We start from the raw sequence: 21,183 nt of genomic DNA, 5'->3' as shown, positions 1-21,183 counted from the left end.
TTAGGTGGCCATGTCTAAGTTCCCTTTAAAAAAAAAAAAAAATATATATATATATATATATATATATATATATATATATATATATATATATATATATATATATATACACACATATATATATATATAAAACAACATTTTAGTCAAACAAAGAATGATGAGAAAAACCAACAAATCATGGAAGACCCTACTCAAAGCTCCCAGACCCAACTCTCAAGCTAAGCATGCATTTATGTGGGTTGGGGGGACATCCCAAACTCCCCCCTGAAGCTACGCCCCCTGATGCTAGCCTAATGCAAACCCCAATCATGGCGGGACTGACTGTGATGTGATTAGGTCGGAAAGGGTTAAGTTTTCAGTGCTTTACTAAATCACAGAAAGTCCTGACACGCTCTTAGTGAGGGAGGTAGACTATTCCACATTTGTGCTGCTCTAACCGAAAAAGCCTAACCAGCTGTCCTTACTTTGTTAAATTTGGGAATACAGTGGGAGGGAGTCTTTCACAAATGCACTCTACTCTGTGCAGGTGCGAACTGTCAGAGTCTGCACATGCTGTGCAGACACTGTAATTTCTGGTAATCAGGTGCACTGCCCAGTCTGTGACAGGGTCTACTAGTTAAGTGTGTACTAACATTCATACAGTGACAGTGCCTGACATATAATACTGTCCTAAATGTCCACCCTTCCATCAGCTTATTCCTCAGTATACTGATGAATTGTTACAATTGTGTGAGCTGCAAGAGATCATGGCTAGCACTCTGTGGATTCAAGAAGGGTGCTTCAAAAATTAAACCAAAAATGTGGATCTCCAAAAAAGAAATCCAGCTGGAATGATCAAGATGTGCATATCGGGGCACAAGGGCACTTAAATCACTTGTGTAGCTCAGGAGTTGCCAAAACCACCATGGACCCAGCTTAACTGTAAGGAGATGCAATAGGATATAGGCTAAAATGTATGGTTTCCCTTTTTCTCAGTTGGATAAAGGCATTGTTGTACCTTTTATAAAAGAATACACACACACCTCAACCCTTAGAATTTTATGATGGACAGACAAATGTGCCATTTATTGTTACTCTCAGTAATGATCTTACCTGCAACCAGGTTCTGTAAACTCATTTTGGTAATAAGGGCTATATGTACGAACACTTTTTCCCATAGACACAGAATGGGTAAAAACCTTTGCTACATCTGGCCCTAAGTGTCTAGGTTTTTAAATCGTCTCCAAGGGCCTTACTCTGTCTTAACATCTCCAGCCTTTACATTCAGTGTAGGTGTAAAATCACTGAAGTGCTATGAAAGTCATCAGTCAAACTAGCAGTATTCATAACTAATTTCTAAGACAGTCGTGCCTGAACCAAATTCACAGAAGCCCTTTCATCCATAATGAAATCAAAACATAAAGATATGACAGTGCCAAACTCAAGGGAGAACAAACAGAAACACCCTACTAAACGCTCTTTCCCAAGCATCTTAAACAGCAGGTTTGGGTCAGTACATGTTCATGTTCGAAGAAGTGATTACTTAGGTCGCTACTGCAGTAAAAGTCTGACACTATGGATCTACATCGAAAGAGATTTCTGGTTAAGTTTAATGAGTTGATCTCTCATATAACTGTAAAAGAGTGGCTTGGTTATGGATGAGGCTAACAGACTGTGTTTGCTCACCGGCCCACGATAGCTCTGCCCTGTACAGACCTGGTTGTGCGCACCACTGGCGTCTTTTCCAATGAAAAAGCTCTCCTGGCTACCAAATGTGTTAAAGACAGTGCAGATGAAAAACATATAGTAGTGAGCCTTCCACTACTCTATATTTCTGTCGAGAGGGCCCCAAACAAAATGAGGAGTGTCTAAAAGGTTATTTTGGGGGTATGGTCCAACCACAGACTGCACACTTCTGCAATCGGACCGTCGAGGCGCTCCTGGGGGCTAAAGTGCTGGGTGCTCTGTACAAATACCGCACATCTTCTGCCACAGACAGTGTCTATGCTGTGGCACCTCAATCCGCACTGTGGAACGTTACCAGGGCTAGCCCATGAGGGTGAAGTCTCTGAATTAATTCCTCATTAGGAGTGTACGGCAGGACCATAGAACCTTTTACGGCCCCTTACTAAGAAAGATGTAGGTAGCTGCTAAGGATACACCTCATACCAGGAAAATTGTGCTTAGACTAATCTGCACAGAGCCACAGGCATAAGCATTCACTCATTTGCATATGCCATGGGCTCTCACGGATGGACGAAAGGACTCTTTCCGTTGTTAGAATCCCATCTCTCTTCCGAATACAACAGCAGGGTCAAAACCACCCTCTAGACTTCTTCGCGTAATTCCATGTTGGCCTTACAGCATAAAGAAAGGTGCAAACACATGTTGCATTCCCTAGGTAATTTATACAACGGGGAGGGTTCTATAATCAGCAAAGTAGAAGAAGCGATGCTGACATGTGATCTGTCTTCAAGGCATTCATATATTTTAGATAATGTCCACTGAACTTTTCTAGTGTATTGGCGTATTGTATTGTTTTACTATATTAACGATAAAAAAGTACTGTTTCCCTTTTTAATACTTTATACCGTTCACACCTTAGAGTTCTGGGCACGTTAAGGAGCTGGATCACTTAACACCTATAAATATTGGGCCATTCTCCCTGCAAAACCAATAGCTCACAATAATATCTCTCCTATTATGGACTCTTTATCCTGCAGCCAAGAGCAGTGTGAACTATTCTAAGCAACTGTTGATTTCCCCCGAGGCCTCCAGCAGAGACGAAGGAGAATGTTGCCAATAAACGCCTTCTTCAAAGTGACTTTACCAGTTGAATCGGAGAGATTCCAGCCGCTCATTTGATGTGACTTTAACCAAAAACGTGTTGGGCAAATTAAATATGGTTTAGCCTATAGCTCTGGACTTCATCAAGGTCCTATTAATGCAAACAGCTTTGGTCACCGAAGACCAGAGCCTGTAATTAACTATTGTAACTCTGATCACAAATCAAAAGCAGCCTGGAGTGCGAGTTCGGGATGTCAAAAGGTGGGTCATAAAGAAGTTACAATAAGGACCAGAAATAAGTAAAGGTGGCTTTGAATTTTCTTTATTAGCTAGCTGGGACATGAACATACCACACTGCAACAAGCTGGCACAGCCGAAGGGATAAAACGCAAAGGGAGGTCTGGCCCACTTCTGGCCCCACATTTGGAAACCAGCAGAAGGGACTTTCAATGTAAGGAACCAGAAGACAATCACTTTGAATTTCTTGAAAACCGTCTTCCTTTCTGGACAGTATGTTGCACTCAATAATGTCATCAACAGCAGGCAAGATGGCTCAATTACTTAATGCTTGCTGCTGACATCACAAGAGCTTCGAAGATCGTGACTGGTACAGACAGGGCAAGCATCCTTTTTCGAGGCCGTTAAATTAGGATTAAGCCATGAAAATGTGTGTATACATCCAGGAAGCAATTATACTCATTCAGCTCATACTTCTTCATATTAATATGTCGATGATATTAAAACATGCATCTTTAAAGAGCGAACAGCATACATTAACTGTCAGCCTCCTTTGTCAAGTATTTGCAGCTTGGAAAAATCATCTGGAGAGAGGGCACATAAAATCTGATTGTATTTCCTCCTCATACAACTTCTCTATTTCCTCAATGTTACTTATTCCCATCTCATACCTCAACAACAGAAATTAAAGATCTTCAGTCTTATCTCATTTCCCCGGCAGAATCTACATACTTTATACTCACTGGCCATGCTGTGCCATGTTTCTGTATTTGTGTATGCTGCAAAACTCGCATACAAAATAAACTAACACTTTTCCGGTCTCTAGGCTTCAGAAGAAGAAAAATAGCAGTAAATGTTACCGACTTAAAAATATTTTATATAGGATTTATTTGTCTTCCATGCCACAAGTCACCTGAATTGCTTGTGCCTGAGATTTTACTGATTACCCGTCTGTTAATGTTTCTGTTTTAATTTCTTCCCTGTCGGGTAATAGTAACATCTGTTATTTACAGCGTTTAAAAGTGGCAGTAGTGTGGTATGAAGCACTTTACAAAATACAATCTCGTATTCATAACAATAAAGTACACGCACTTGGATAATAGCAAGATGCTGGTCACACCATCATATTCAAGATGATTTGTAGCACTGAACGACACAATCAACTCCACTCCTTTTGAAATTCACTTTTTATCTAGAATGTTTACATCCACCACTATACTGCTGCAGAAAGCACCAACAGTTTTTCTTCTGGGATTTATTTATTGATTTATTTATGTATGCAAATAGTTAAAAAATAATTAAAACAAAAGGTTGTGGCAACGATCTGTATTCTGTATACTAAGCACTGAGGAACCCGATGTCCTTAAGCCAACTAGCTATATGTGCATGGCCAATGGCAGTACAGCACAGCTTGACAGGCCTGACTGAACAGCGGAAAATTCCCAGTGTAAGCTTGACGTCTGTGAGTTGTTTTGGGTTCTGGATGGAGAGATGAAAAAACAGATAATCCAGTCCTGTTTTAGGAGGACACAGTTTTCTTTCTGACACAGACATGAGTTCTGGCTGAGAAGAAAAATGTTAGCAAACACAACGACATTCCTTCAGGTTTGCAATATTTTACAAGTGTTTGCTCCGGAACTGCTTTCAGAATGCATAGCTTTTTATCCAGTGTATTTATGTATTACCTGGTCCAATTAGTACATTTCTCAATAGATTGCACAGAGAAGCAAAGCCTTTTATTCATACTGTCAGTTATTGCCACTTGCATTATGTTATAAAGTAGTTTCTGATTTATTAGACGTTTCCGTCATGTTTGCTGACATAACAAATACAAATGAATTTAAAGGCAGATGTTTCAAAGGTTTGAGTCACTTTTGTGCAATGCAAAGGGTTGCAAAAGCAACACAACCCTTATGTTTGATTTATCAAGCCACGCAAGGCCACCTTGCGTGACCCTGAGTGGCTTGGTAAATCAGAGAACCAACATAGCTTAATAACTGTGTGGAATTACTCTGCCCCAGGGAGGAATTCCATGGGTGGTGCATGTAAACACCCACACACCACCCATGGATTTTGACGCATTTCTAGATTTACCATATGTGGTAGACCTGGGAATGCGCCAAAACTGCTAAGTGCTGAACAAAGAGAAATATGTATATTTCTCCTCTTTATTTCCACTATCTAACTGTGCAGCTTTCTGCCTACACATAGAAAGAGGAACATGCCTCAGGAGATTGTTTTTGTGCAGGAAGGTGCCCCTTCCTGTGGAATAATAATCCAGTTTTCAACACAGGAACCCTTGCACCATGGGGCTAGGCAGCACATTGTGCACCAGCGCAAAGAGAGGTCAGGAATGTGCAGTAGAATGTTAAGTACGGTGAAATTTCTGCCCTTTCCCTGCCATGTAGTGCAGCAAGGCGACTTTCTGCTTTGTGCCAGGTGACTTTTTCATAAATCTGCCCCGCAGAGTGCAGACTCTAGTCAAGTCTTTTTTTTGCATAGTTTGTAACCTGAAGGAAACTTTATTAGTATATTCCCTTTCCTTTATCTGGAAGGAGTTGGTAGTTCCGTACAATCACGAGTCATCCCCTGTTGTCAATCCCCATGCACAGTGGTAGAACAGAATATCACTCCAGATTTGTGCCCCGCCGACCTGAAACACAACTTCAGTATTCCAACTGTCCTCTCTGTTGCCCATGTGAAGTGGGGAGTCCAGCTGTAGCATCTTCCAACTCCGCATAATTTCTTGTGTGTGGAAACGGTAGTGTGTGGAATGATGATTACAAGCCTTGCACTTACTAAGCCTCCCTCCCTTCGGTCATAGTTTGCATGCCTATTTAATGTCTGTTTAAAGATTTACGACTCCTAGTACTTTCTAGGAAATACAAATATATGTTAACTATACCAAGCTTGGCATCAGACACTATTTGCACGTTTATAGAATGCTGTCACGTTCTAATTCTGCATACGTGCTGTGTGTGCTTTGTTGTGCAGATTGTCACGTTTGTTACACCTATCTGTTTTAAAATGTTGATATTTGTATTTATCCACTCTTAATGCCCTGTAAATAGTCTTCTGTGATCAACTATGGGCCCCCCTCTCTATTATTACCATTGCCAGGCGACAGCATGATTCAGCAGTTTGTTGTACTACTACAGACATTTTACAATTTACTAGAGGTTTCCTGAAGCTAGCCAATCGCCTATGATTAAACGTGTTGTGAACAGTCTGTGTGTCTTTCAAGGATAGCCTCACAATATGCACAGTACATATTTTATAAAACGGTGGCTCTGAAATGTCGCGGATCATTTCAGTCAGTTATTGTCCTACTAAAACATGTTCTCTTTTACCTGCCTACTCTCCCCATTTGACTGTTTTAGTCTGACATCATTCTGTAGATTTGGGCTACAACGTACAATGACTACCAGCCTTCGGGCTAAGCCTATCAGTAAAGTGTTAGTTTTTTTTTAAAGTACAAATGTTTAGAACCAAGTTAGCAATGGTTTAAAAGTTTCTCTCTTTGCAACGTTTATTCTTTTTTACATTTTTGTTACATACCACAACAAACCCACTTTTCAAAGCTCAGCGGATTTTTAAACATAACTCGCATAGTTCAGCAATTATTGTTTTTACCTGCTGGAGTGCGAGGGTTGCGTTAACTATCTTGAATGGCTGGCACCTGAACACGTCAAAATAAAAATCGTGGTTCTGGGCACTCATTGCTAGTCTTTAAAAATGTTGCTGCTTTATTTATGTGGAAGAAGGAGGCTGAGACATGGGCTTAACATATGTTACCCATAAAATTATGATTTATAATGTAGTTGGAATAAGAGCTCAGTTGCTGCAAATTAGCCAAACCGCTTGATAAAAAGCTTTGGCAACCTGTAGAATTATGAGATTAGCTCAGCCAATTAGAAGGCTATGAATTTGGGCAGTTGATCACTTGCATTCTAAAGTCTCCTGTGCTTACTGAAAATGAGGACCAGGGACCATAAGGCAACATAAATATTGTGGTCAGATTGAAAACACCTAATCTTAGTGCTGCCGCATGCATTAGTGGTTATAAATTACCTCTTCCATCAGTATGCAAACTTCTCTTTGGGTCATAATTGTGCCTGCTTTTTTTGATAACGAGTGGAGAGAAGTAGTGCATAACTATTGTGCTCTTCTTCCCTAATTCTAGGGTGGGACATGTGTGTTCCCTCCACACTCTTGCACAAGGAATGGGGTTGTTTGCCACTGTGACCCGCCACCTTGTCCAAGTGTCAGGGGTTTAGGAGGCTGGCCCTCTATGTAGTATGCAAAGTTAAGTACACTATTCAGGTGGTCCAGACAACCACACATTGGTTTACAGAGGTAAAAAATAGACCACATAATGCTCTAATTTTTAAGGTAGCTTGGTCGAGCAGTTAGGCTAACCTTGGCAAAGTGCAAAGCATTTGTTGTACACATAGTATCAATAAAGCAAGACACACACTCAAAAGAATCACTCAAGACCAATTTACAAAAATACTTCAGATTTTTATAACAATTTTAAGACCAAGATCATCAAAATCAGGTAAGTACTATTTAAGTTATGAGAACAAGTGTGAGGCACTCATCAGGCTGTACAAGTCACTAGATTCATGAAGAACATGTCAAAAATATAACCGTCAGAACATAAAATCCCAAAAGTAATGTTGCTGAAAGTCCATAAGTAAGCACATATATAGTTCCTTGGTATTATTCAGTCCTTGTGAATTTATTCAGGAATGCTCCAGGTTCACACGAGTAATACAACTTCCTCAGTGGGATGCATCACATACAGGTAATCGAATAAACAAATCCTCCAATACTCCGTTGATATGGTTAATGGACACACAGCCAATATGTGTTTCGTCTCTGGGGGAATCACCCCAAACTACTTCTTCAGGGCTCTAGTCCAGTAGCGAACGGCGTTTTAATCCGTAATCCTCCAACAAAACATCCAGTGCAGACAATATCTGTTCGTAGAGAGATATCAGGTTTCGTGTTTGCTAGACATGCTACTCCTTACCCCTAAACGTTGTTCTAGGCATGCCCTGAAGCATTACTTTAAATAAATGAGAATCCAGTTGCCGCACTCCACCAAACTCCAGTAGGGTTCTAAACAGGTCAGAGAACCTTGGTGCTTCAGGGTATGTAGGCCAGATATCTTTCACATTGTCCCTAATGCTAGCATACACTAAGGTCCGAATTTAAGAAAAGTGGGGCTGCATCCAATGCAGCCCCAATTTTCTTGTACCCCTTAGTGCCCCCCCTACCGCCACCATGTGTGTGCTGTATTTAATATACAACACACCATGGCGCAGGTTAGGGGCAATAGCATGAACAATTTTTAAGCTATTGATGTACTGTGCAGGATTAGCGCCAAGATTTTGGTGCTAATCCTGCAGAGTACATAGGGGCTTATTGAAAACAATGGTATGCCCCCTCTTAATGCCTGCTCTGGCACAGGCATAATGTAGTCAAGTGGTTACAAAGTGGCGCAATACATGCATTGAGCCACTTTGTAAATATGGCACAGCAAATTTGGCCTCGTTGGGCCACATTAGCGCCATAACAAATTATGCTAACATGGCTCAAGGACGCGCTAGTCCCTCTTAAATCTGGGCCTAAAAATTGTCCTTGCCCCAAGTTAAAGGTCTCTTGTGCCGCCTCAAATGTGATGAACGGTTCGTTGGGTTATAGATCGTCCAATGTTAAGCACCCACCAGTACTCCAGGCACTAGTGTCAACTGTAACAGTCAGTTGCTGGAACATTGGTAGGTGCCTAGTGAAGAGGGCCTTCTTAAGCACTATTGTTACCCCACATTCCCACAGGGCAGATGTATGAAAAGCAGGGGGCCATTGGAATGCATCTTCCACCCTGGTAGAGTTTTTGAAGTAGTTATTCTTGGGTAGTGTCATCCCTGAGTAGTCTCCTCTCCCAGTTGTCCCCCCCGGCTAACCATTGAGCTGTGTGTTGCTGCTGGGAGGCTAGGTAGTAAAGTTCCATATTTGGCAATGCCAGCTCACCTTCTTCTAAGGGCACATGTAGAACAGATATATTACCCCAAATGCTTCCTCCCAACCACACCAGAGTGGTTAATAGGGAATGCAGGCGATTGAATGTAGCTCTTGGGAGTGTATCCAGTGAATGCTGCAGTGTTTAGAGGCAGCCGGGAAGGAATACCATCTTTGATACTACAACAGGGCCCCTGAGGGCAGGGGGAGAGCATTCCAGAACCCTACAGATTTCTTCAGACCTTTTAGTAGCAGGTCTACATTGTATTGGTTTCACTTTTGGGGTGTGTGGGCCAACCTTATTTCCAGATTGCGGAAACTTTCAGTTTCCAACCTTAGGGGAAAGACTGGCAATGTGGCTAGAGCCCATGTTGCCATGCGGCCCAGCAGAAATATTGAAGACTTAGCCATGTTTAGCCATAATCTTGCCGTCCCCAAACTCCTCAAGGTATCGCAGCAGCAGCTGGAGGGAGTCCCTCGGAGTGGTCAAGTAAAGGAGAGTGTCGTCTGCGTAAAGGGAGATTAGGTGATGCACATTTCCCACCTGGATTCCTCCCCCCCCCACATCCTGCTGAAGCCTCCGAGCCAACAGCTCTAATGCCATTCCAAGCAGTAGGGGAAGTAGTGGGCATCCTTATCTAGTGCCCCTAGCAATTGTCAAGGGGTTAGAGCATTGCCTTCCCAATCTAACCCTAGCTAAGGGTTCCTTACAGAGGATGGCCACCCAGTTTTGAAAGTGAGGGCCCAATCCCATCTCCTCCAAGACTACCAGGATATAACGGCAGTTAACCGTATTAAAGACCTTGGCAATATCAATAGACATCAAGGCAAGTTCATCCTCCCTATCTTTTGTTTCATGCATGACATGCATTAGTTGCCTAATATTCATAGTGGTGTTTCTCCCTGGTATAAACCCACACTGGTCAGGGTTGACCAGCTGGGTAATTGCCGGGCCCAATCGTGTGGCTAGTATCTTACAAAGGATTTTCATATTGACATTTATCATTGTGATTGGGTGATGTGAGGATGGGTCAGACACCCCCCACTGCTGGCTTCAGTAGCATCGCAATGATGCCCTCTCACATCGACGCCAGGAGAACTACTTTTTCCAGAGCCTCTGTATATGCGTCTAATAGCCGGGGAGCCAACTCTTCATTATACGCTTGATTAAACTCTGCCATAAGTCATCATTTCCAGGTGCCTTCTCCACAGGGAGAAAATGTATAGCAGAGTGGATTTCATCCATAATGGAGTCCAGTTCCGGTTTTGCCTCCCTACTTAGCTGTGGGATTTGCATTGTGGACAGATAATTTAAGAGTCGCTCCTGCTCTGGGTCTTCTGGGTTAGTGTAAACTTTTTCCAGGTGGTCCCTAAAGACCTCTGTTATGGTGCTCTGCATTCGTACTTCCCACCCCAATGAATCTGTAAGACAAAAGACCACAGTGTATGGCATTTAGCTCTGAAGAAGCCAAGCTTAAGGTCTACTAGACCTGTCTCCTTTGTGGTGAAGCAGCTGTGTACCATTCCAACCTATCTTTGGTGTCTGTCAGCTGCCTCAGTAGTTTTGTCTCTGTGTCCTGATTATTCTGCCACCCACCGATCTACTTCTGGAATGCAGATAGTGTTTTCTCTAGGTGCAGGAATTTCCTTTGGAGGGTGCATCTCACCCCACAGGCAATTTCTTCGCAGCACTGACTTCAGTGCGTCTCACCCTACAGGCAATTTCTTCGCAGCACTGCCTTCAGTGCTTCCTATTCCACTGCACAGCTCTGGGCGGACAACCTGTTTGTGTCTATATATCTTGTGAAGTCGTCCGATACTGATTCCCAAACCACCTGGTCCTTCAGTATTTCAGATGGGAATCTCCACGAAAAGCACCTTCTAGGCTCACCCTTACTGCTAACTACATGCATGAGTGTTCCATTATCATATTATATTGGGCTCGCTTACAGATCCAAATTGTCAGAATTAGCATTAGAGGTAACAGTTGTATTCTGGAAGACATATTGTTGATGGTCATCTACTGTTCCATCAACGGTAGCCCTCTTCCTGTGTTCTATGTATGCATGTATTTATGTATATGGTATTTCTATAGCACAAACCTCGCCAAAAGGCAGCAGAGCACTGTACAGGGTCAAAGACAGGCATAAGGTCAATGAATGATAGGAGGCGTCCCAATGTTGTGGAGGATTAGTGCATTGTGATGTTGTGTTCTTTCACAAGATGAGTCCTTAAATCATTCCTAAATCAGAGTAGGGTTGGGGAGTTCCTGACAGGTTCTTGGATGTTGTTCCAGATCCTGGGTGCATAGATGGAAAAGGCCTTTTGCCTTGTTTCATTCTATCCTAATCTTTCTAGTACTCTGTGTAGAGCTACAGTAGTACTGGAAACATACTACAAAATGCTATTCACAAACTGTGTGGAGGTCTACACTGCTGCCTCTCCTATTTTTTTCTGTGGGGAGATCTTTGCCTGGACCAGGGAGTCTCTGCACACTTAGGTATATGTTTTAGTACTACACATCGGATGGAAGAGGGGAGAGGCGAGAGAATGGGAAATATTTACAATTGAAGGGGAGAGGTTTAGGGAGAGCTATGGAGGGCTTCATGAAAGGATATGCACACAGCCACAAAAGAGTGATCTAATTCTGTTAATAAACTACAATTCTATAGCCACTACTGGAAAAAGGCCCTAAACAGGTGTAAATGCACTCCAGCTCATAGCTGAGGTGAATCTAACACCACCTATGGCCACTTGCAGGTACGGCTACACCCTCCCATAGAAAACAATGCAGGTACAAACTACAAATAAAATCTCCTAGGAAATAATGTTAAATTAAAGTAAGTGATTTAAAATAGTTACAAATATAAATAATTTTAATTTAATGTTAAAAAAATCTAAAAATAAAACATATATTTAATTTAACATATTATAATAACCTTTATGATAATTATTGTAAAATGTGTTTTTTTGAAATATAATTCAATTACTTTTAATTAATTCTACATACCACTTTCAGCTATTACTAGTGAATAATAAAAAGTTTCATATTTTCACTTTAGGTAGGAATTTATTTTTTAATTTAAACTACAGAATTTTTTTTTTATTTCACTTAATATAGTCAATTAATGTTATTGTAATTTTAAAATGATTTGCTAATGAAATCACAGTGTTTTGTTTTGTTTTACATTTAAACTAAATATATAAAATTAAGATACAGTACTATTTGTTTTAGTTAAATGCATTTCTTTTACTTTTCCCTATACTTTACTATAAGAAGAATCGACAGTCAGGATGAGATTTCTGTATGGTAATGTATATGGAAAAGTTCAACTGCTTCTTCAACTTTGAGAAGGTTGGTAAAATATTTTTACAGTAAATAATATTGTAAATTAATGTTATGTATTTATTTTAAATGTAGAACGTCCCCACCTAAAAAATCTTATGTAATAAAAAAAATTAAACGTGATGTATATAATTAACTAAAAGGAAGTTAATTCTAATTTAATAAAAAATAATGTTACATTAATTTTTAAATTCAAATCAAGTCGGTAAAATATTTGATAATTGAATCAACAAATATGATTTATTTTTATATTTTATACATCAAATTATATTGTTTTATATTTGTAACTATTTTAAATGACTTAATTTAATGTAATATTAATTCCTACATGGTCTTATTTTAAGTTTCTACCTCCATTATTCTCTAAGGGAGGGTGTTGCATCAGTGGTTGGGAATGTACAGTGCTGGACTTACTTACTAAAGTGGCGCCAAGAACAAACACCGGACAACCACACAGCCTTCAAGAACGCCATACACAGACACCACCAACTCATCCAAACCTCCAAAAGAACCGCCTTCAAAGAACGCATCGACAACAATGCACACAGCTAAAAGGAGCTCTTCAACATTGTAAAGGAACTCTCCAACCCCTGCTCCAACCTCAACGACATCCCCCATCACAAGACCTCTATGACTCCCTAGCCACCTTCTACAGCAAGATCACAGACATCCATGACTGTTTCAATACCCAGACCCCCCCCCGACAACACCACCGACTCACTGCCCCCCAGCCACACCAGCCTCCTGCTCTCCTGGACCCACGTCAACGACGACAAAACCATCAAAATCATGAACACCATCCACTCCGACCCCTGCCCTCACCACATCTTTAACAAAGCGAGCTCTGTCACCGCACCCCAACTCCGGAAGATCATCAACAGTTCATTCGAGACCACCATCTTCCTGGGGAGCTGGTAACACGCCGAGATCAACGCCCTCCTCAAGAAACCCAAGGCGGACCCAAAGGACCTCAAGAATTTCCGGCCCATCTCCCTGCTCCCCTTTCCGGCAAAAGTCATTGAGAAAATTGTCAACAAACAACTGATCCGCTTCCTCGAGAAGAACAACACTCTGGACCCATCCCAATCTGGATTCCGCAGCAACCACAGGACGAAACCGCCCTCATCGCCACCGCCTCCGACGATATCAGGACCATACTTGACAACAGCAAAACCGCTGCCCTCATCCTCCTGGACTTCTCGGCGGTATTCAACACCATCTGACACCACACCCTACGGACACGCCTCAATGACGCAGGGATCCGCGACAGAGTCCTGGGCTGGATCACCTCCTTCCTCACTGGCAGAGCCTAGAGAGTCTGCCTCCCTCCATTCCGCTCTGAAGCCACCAAAATCATCTGCAGCGTACCCCAGGGATCGTCCCTCAGCCGGACTCTCTTTAACATCTACGTGGCTCTGCTCGCAAACATTGTCTGATCTCACAACCTCAACATCGACTCTTATACGCTGATGACACCCAGTTGATCCTCTCCCTCACCAAGGATCCCGCCACTGCCAAAACCAACCTCAATGAAGGAATGAAAGCCATTGTCGAATGGATGTAGAACAGCTGCCTGAAATTTAATTCTGACAAATGGAGGTCCTCATCCTCGGCTCCACCCCCTCCACCTGGGATGACTCCTGGTGGCCTGCCACACTGGAAATCGCACCGAAAACCACCGACCACGCATGCAACCTGGGATTCATCTTGGACTTATCGCTATCAATGATCCAGCAGGTCAATGCCGTCTCTTCCTCCTGCTTCAACACCCTCCGCATGCTCAGAAGATCTACAAATGGACCCCCACTGGAACCAGAAGGAGGGTCACCCAAGCCCTCGTAAGCAGCAGACTGGACTGCAGCAACACCCTCTATGCAGGAACCACGGCCAAGCTCCAGAAAAGACTGCAACGCATACAGAACGCCTCCGCATGCCTCATCCTGGACATCTCTGACACAGCCACATCACAGCCCAACTGAGCGACCTCCACTGACTCCCCATCAACAAACGAATCACGTTCAAACTCCTTACCCATGCTCACAAGACACTGCACAACACCGGACGGACACAGACGGCTCTCCTTCTACATCCCGACCCGACAGCTTCGCTCCACTGACCTTGACCTTGCCACCATCCCACGCATCCACAGAACGACCGCCGGTGACAGATTGGTCTCCCACCTCACCGCCAAGACGTGGAACACTCTTCCCATCCATCTGCGACAGACACAGGACCTACTTACCTTCAGGAGACACCTCAAGACTTGGCTGTTCGAGCAGTAGCCCCCCCCCCCTCAGCGCCTTGAGACCCTCATGGGTGAGTAGTGCGCTTTACAAATGCTTTGATTGATTGATTGATTGATTGTTTGTTTTTGACAGAAGTAACTTACACTTGTAAATTTGTCTCCATCCCAGGAAGTGTAAGTCCACACTTTTGAGTAACTTTCCACTTGGATTTTGTGAAAAGCTCAAAGAAGTAAAGTTACTCAAAGGTGTAGCTTACACATGTAACTGCAGCCTGACAGTATCCTGGCAGTGGGTGTACGGTGAAACACCAAAGAAAATGATTGAGCTGGTTTTGAAGATTGTGCCAGCCAACATAGGAGCAATGGAGTTCCATCATGATTCGGGTGATGTGATCATATTTCTTCAAGCCCTGGAAGAGATGTGCTGTGCCTTGTGGACTGCCCTTAAGGAGTGCTAGTGTGGAAATTTGAGGGTGATGGAGCAGGGTGCTACCACTATACAGATGTGAGAGTGTGAGGACTTCAATGGAAGTTGTATAGTCACTTTCAGTGAAGAAACTGTTTTACTTTCTTTAGAAGCTAGACTGTATAGGCTGTCTTTGTTTTTTTGGCAATGTGTTTCTCAGCGGTGAGGTTGTTTCCCAGGGTGATTTCAAGTGACTTGGCATTTGCAGAAAGTAGGGGGATAGAAGATGTCAAGATTCATGTCATTGGGCCAGGTTTATAGTGTTTCTTCTTTGCTATTCTTGTCAAATAACAGGAATTCTTTTTTAGTTGGGTTAAGCTTTAGGTAGGTACTGGACATTCAGGTCAGGATGATGTACAGGCAGTGTTTGAGGTGTTGTGTATTATCAGCATACTGCTGAATCCTGATGTGTTATCTTTGAGTAGAGCACCAAGAGGCTCCATGTAATGTTTGAAGATGATGATTTTTGCATTCTATATTACCATTGGTTTAAATCTCATTACAACCTCTGGCTAATGCTACAATATGTAGTTCCACTTCGAATAAATAAATACCACACATGGAATACATCACTTTCTGATATGAAAACACTACCAAGGTTGTAAAAATGCTTCACAAGAGTGCTGATGTTCTAAATATTACATTTTTGGGTGGACTTATTTTAAGTAGTGAAAAATAAGAATCAACGTATTTACCATTGTAGAAATCCAGCAACATGATTTTTTCTTGTAGGCAGTATTTTTACATATAACATCTTTGCATAAGTGCTGTCAGCTGACATTGGCTATTAGTTTTAATCCCTTTCCATAATTATGCAGAATGAGGAATTATATTCAAGAACATAAGTTCATTAAATAGAGTTTGTGCAGCCACTCCAGCTTGTGCCTCGTCCCCACTATAGGATGGCAAGTAAACACTCACAGGCAGAACCTAATGAAGAAGAAAGCAGGAAGAGTCCAACCACTGACTGATTCAGCCAGATGGAGCACATCACTATGCAGTTTGTGGCAGGTCTACAACATTCACATAATCATCATGGAATTAAAGAGCTTAAACTGAAGTTTAGAGTCATTCTTTACCTTCATGTGTATTCCCCAGTAGGTATTCTTTGCTGCTGAAATTATTGGGGAGAGTGTGAAAAGGACCAGGTGTTGATATCATTAGGTTTCCCTTTAAAATGTACTGGCTCTGCACTCTCAATTAATCCAGTTTATTTTCCAGTAAAATACCAAACATCTCCTTTCTCTGCAAATCTTAAGTCAGGAGGAAAGTCTTTCTGCGAGAACAGGAAAAAATCTCACTGTCACTTCTTGTGAATTAACCTTAAAATCGAATAAAGTAATGTAGTGCCATTCACATAACAGTGGACAAGTGTGAAGATCACAATTTATCAACATGAAATGACCAGATGAACCTTCAGAAGGCATTTTATCCCACTCATAAACTGGAATTATCCATCTTCAGAAGGGCACCCATTTTCAACCATATGTGGCTGAGCTATGACAAACAGCTATCCAATCAGAATTCAAATTCAAAAGGAGACTTGAAATGCAAAACTGCAAGTTCAAAATATAGAAACTTTGTCTGCCTACATGAATGCAGGAAGACAATCAAACTCACTGTAAGTAAGTGATAAACACAAAAAGCAGTTTAAATGACACCAAGATAAATCTCTGACAAACGCAAATCGACCACTGAAACATTGTGTCTATTTCCTGTGCACTAAGAAATGAACAGCTCAACTCTAGTTACTTCAAACACAACAATTCCATTAGTGACTCATTCGAGGTTTATACCTATAGTCTTTTGACTTGTTAATACACACCTTCAGCAAATAATGAACTTAAAAAAAATTCTCTCAAGATCTTGAATTGCTTCATATATGATAACCACATTGAACTGCAAACCACATGGAGATGCAAAATTCAATAAGTGCAAATTAAGAACAGTTTCAACATTTCATTTGATCAGAAATGCAAAATTCAACATGGCTAAATGCAATGCAAAATGTACCACACAAACCATTTGACAAGTCAGCCCCTTAAATCAAATGTGTTGCTTAACAAATTATGCAACAAAGTACCACAATCCACATGTTGCTAGGTAATTAACTCACTGAGCCATTCATCACAAGACAGTTCCTGTTCATAATTATGCACTGTAAACTCTGCATCTAATATAATCTGACTGGAGCAACCAAATGATTTAGGATATTGGACTAGGGGCAGAGAACCCGCTAACCTGCTAGCTATTTCTATTCAGTGAATGCAGAATTTATAACCATTGTCTGGTGCCAAACACTGTACTATGCCTTACAAAGAAAGAAGTACTACACTCATAATGTAAACCGCTTCTAGTAATCGGCCAAGGAAGTAAGGAAGTGGCCTTCAATTAGTATGCAGTGGTAAAATCAGCCTTGTCCAGGAACATCAGGAATGCAAAACATTATGGGTCATAGTTACAAGAAGAGATGTATCACTGTGTTGTGGCAATGATGCGTCAAAATAACTTGTGCTTCTGTATAGCAGAATCCTATGCCATGGATGTGTCATATTTACAAAATGGAGCACTATGGCATAAGGTTCCAGGCTACATTACGAAAAATGATGCATCCATGGGCATCATGTCGTGAGGGAATCTGATGCCTCTGCTGCAAAAGTGACGCAGAGCTCATTTCTGGCAGCACGTAAAGTAGTGCAAATCGGCCTTGCATCACTTTTGAATGCGGAGTGCATCAGAAATCCTACAAAAAAGAGTCACTTTGCAAAAATAAAGTGTTCCTCACAGCAACAAAAGAAAAAATTGAGCAGGCAGCAGCAGCCAGGGTAACAACTCCAACAACTCCAGCATCAGCCAGGATGTCCAGGCAGACCCCCTAGAGGAAGAGGAAGATGAATTTCAGTGAGGAGAAGAACCAAATACTAGTAACAAAGGTGACACAGCATGAACATCAAATCTGTGTCAGCTCAAAATTGCCATTAGGCAAGAAAGAGGCAATATGGAAGTCCATAATGGATTAAATCAATAGTGCAGGGCAAAGCAAGTGACAGAGTGCAAGAAGTGCTGGCACGACTACTAGCACAGGGTCAAGGAGAAACTGGACAACAATTTGAAGGCAGCCATGCACACTGGAGGAGGAGGAGCACATGAGGTCCAGGAGGAGCTGGCAGCTTTGGAGGAGCAGGTGGCATCAGTCATCCCAAATGAGTTGGTGGCAGGAGTGGAAGGACACAATAGCGTAGCACATGAGGACCAACAATACTCACAGGGAAAATGAGAACAAGGGACAATTTCACCAAAAATGTCAGTGTCTGTAGTGCAGAATGCTATCTTTCTGGGCTTCACTGTGCTGAGTGTAAAGGAAAGGCATAGAAATGGCCACATGTCCAGTCAAACATCAGAAAAATGTAACTTAAGAAAAACACACACGTCACCCAGCCCAGGCCACAGCCCTCATGTGTTTTCAGTCCATGCATGATGTGCTGCACCAGTCCAGCTTCACCGTTGGGTCATTGGGATTTTTGTGCAGTGCATAACATCAGTTTCCAAGACTACAAGTCCCACAATACTAAGAAAAAGATCTGGGGCATGTTTAAAATAAGTTTATGCCACTAGTGCATCACGTTTTGTGATGCACTTGTGTCACATAGTGCAGACCCATATCTATAGGGCCAGGCAAAGACACTTTACGTGGCCTTGCATGGCCTCATAATCATGGTGGAAGGCATCACAGTGCTTTTTCTCACACTGTGTCAGGGAGTCATATCATGGGTGTTGCGGTGGGTGTTCACACACATCACCCCTGGGTTTTGACTCATTCCCAGATTTACAAGAATCTGTTAACCTAGGAATGTGACAAAACTGCACGCCTCCTCAAGGTAGGTGCAACAATGAGAAACATCTTCAGTTCTCCTCATTGTTTCTTCTTACTATGGCCCTAATTAAGACCCTTCTGACCACCAGGGCTGCGGTGGTGGTTCAGCCACGGTTGGACCGCCAGTCTCCCTCCACTGGAGGGACTGGTGGTGCTGGCAGTGCTGCAGTCCTAATCCACCAGGGCAGCGCTGCATGCAGCGCCACCCTGAGGATTACGAGCCCCCTCTCTGCCAGCTTTTACATGGCGATTGCACCGCATGTAAAAACTGGCAGAGACGGTGTGCAGGGGTCCCATGGGGGCCCCTGCACTGCCCATGCACTTGTCATGGTCAGTGCAGGGGTACCCATGGACAGCCCTGTTGCGCTTTTCACTGTCATGCTATACAGACAGTGAAAAGCGCGTATGGTGCTATTGTACCCTACGCACCACAACATTGCCGCTGGCTCAATTATGAGCCAGCGTCAATATTGTGGACTGTTCCCCGCTGGGCCAGCGGGCGGAAACACAGTTTCCACCCGCTGACCCAGCAGGGAACTTGTAATGTGGCCCGCAGGAAGGCGGCCGTACTGGCGGAAACTTGACCACAGGAGTTTGGTGGGCAGACTTTTCCACCCGCCAAACTCAAAATGACCGTCTATGTGTGCTGCATAGAAAGAGGAAAATGCCTCCCTGGATTGTATTTGTGCAGAAAGGTGTCCCTGCCTGCAGAAAACAAAATTCTGCTCACAACGCAGACACACTTGCACAATGGTGCAAGTGTTCCTTCATTGCTGCTAAGCAGCAATTGTGCACCATCACAGGGGTAAAGGACAGAAATGTACCCTATTTAGTAAATATGGTACATTACTGCCCTTTCAAATTGGTGTAGGGTAGTGCAGCATAAAGGCTTGCAGTGCTGTCCTCTGCCTATAAATATGCACCCAGCACTGTAACACCACAACATGGCAGGACACAGGAACACTCACTATTCAAACTTGGAAAATTCATGCCCCCTTGCACCATTAAGTGAATGGATTTCCCCTGGAGTCATGCAGCCAAATCTTGCCTTTAAAAATATGAAATGGAATGTGGGTGTCATGGGATCAATTCCTCACCTGAGAGGAGAGTCAGGTTTTGGGCATGTGAAGTGCCACCACATAGGACAATGTGCGGAGCAATGTCCAGAGGGGCACAAGTGCAATAATACAGGCCCGGGGCAGCATGGCATGGGACCATACAGTGTTGCCCTGCATAACACATAAAGGGCACAAATGCTACGTATGTTCATAAAACTGAGCATTCCTGCTCCTCCCCCGTGCTGCCACCCTAATGGTTGCCCAACATCAAGGTTTGCACAGGCGCAACATGTTGCAAGGGTGCCCATGTTGCATGCAGGAATGTCTGTATGGGAAGGCATGCCTACCTGCACAGTAACAATACATGGAGGCATTTACTTCTTCCCATCTTTGCAGTAAAATTCAGCATATAGAAAAAGGAATAATGAGTAGAAATACATGTCATTTTTCTTGGTAGGCATGACCTGGATAGGCATATGTGTTTGTATGTATGTCCAGTTTTACCTGTTTATGAAATCTGGGAATGAGTCCAAAGCCCTGGGCATTGTGTTTGAAAACTCAGCACAATGCACATGGAATGACCCCCTGATGCAGACTGAGTCAACACAACCATTTTGCCATGCCTTGCCTTACTCACCATCTCTGAGGTCATCCAAAGGAATGCAAAATAGCCTTTGTGTGGCCTCATACATATCGGTCTGCAATTTCTGCTGTAGGTGTGTCTCCAAACGTTGCACTGGCGGTGCGTGCAGATGGTAATTATGTCCCTTGGTTACCAGTATTAAACAACACTGCATACAAATGGGATGATGTGTGGAGTGTAAGTACACAAGTGTAGCCTGCCATTGTAGCCAACACCATCAATCCTGGTACATTACATATCTCAAGTGGGTGAGGCAAGGGATGCATAAAAATTGAGGTGTGTGTTTTGTAAAACAATAGATGATATGTGACACAAATTATCCCCTGGGAGTTCTCTTAAATGTTAGTGTGGCTGAGGACATTGAACTGTTACTGTGTTTCTGTGTTTCTGGGGGCACCTTGCATAGCAAGTAGGTGAAAAGTGGCATGTGTATTCTAAGGTAGCCTGAGCTATACACACACATCGCTGTGTTGGACATTGTCACACATCTGTTGCTCCCTGGAAGGGATGACATAGAAGAGGACATA

This window comes from Pleurodeles waltl, chromosome 1_2, assembly GCF_031143425.1.
Source record: "Pleurodeles waltl isolate 20211129_DDA chromosome 1_2, aPleWal1.hap1.20221129, whole genome shotgun sequence".
NCBI lineage: Eukaryota > Metazoa > Chordata > Amphibia > Caudata > Salamandridae > Pleurodeles > Pleurodeles waltl.
This window is presented reverse-complemented; position numbering follows the sequence as displayed.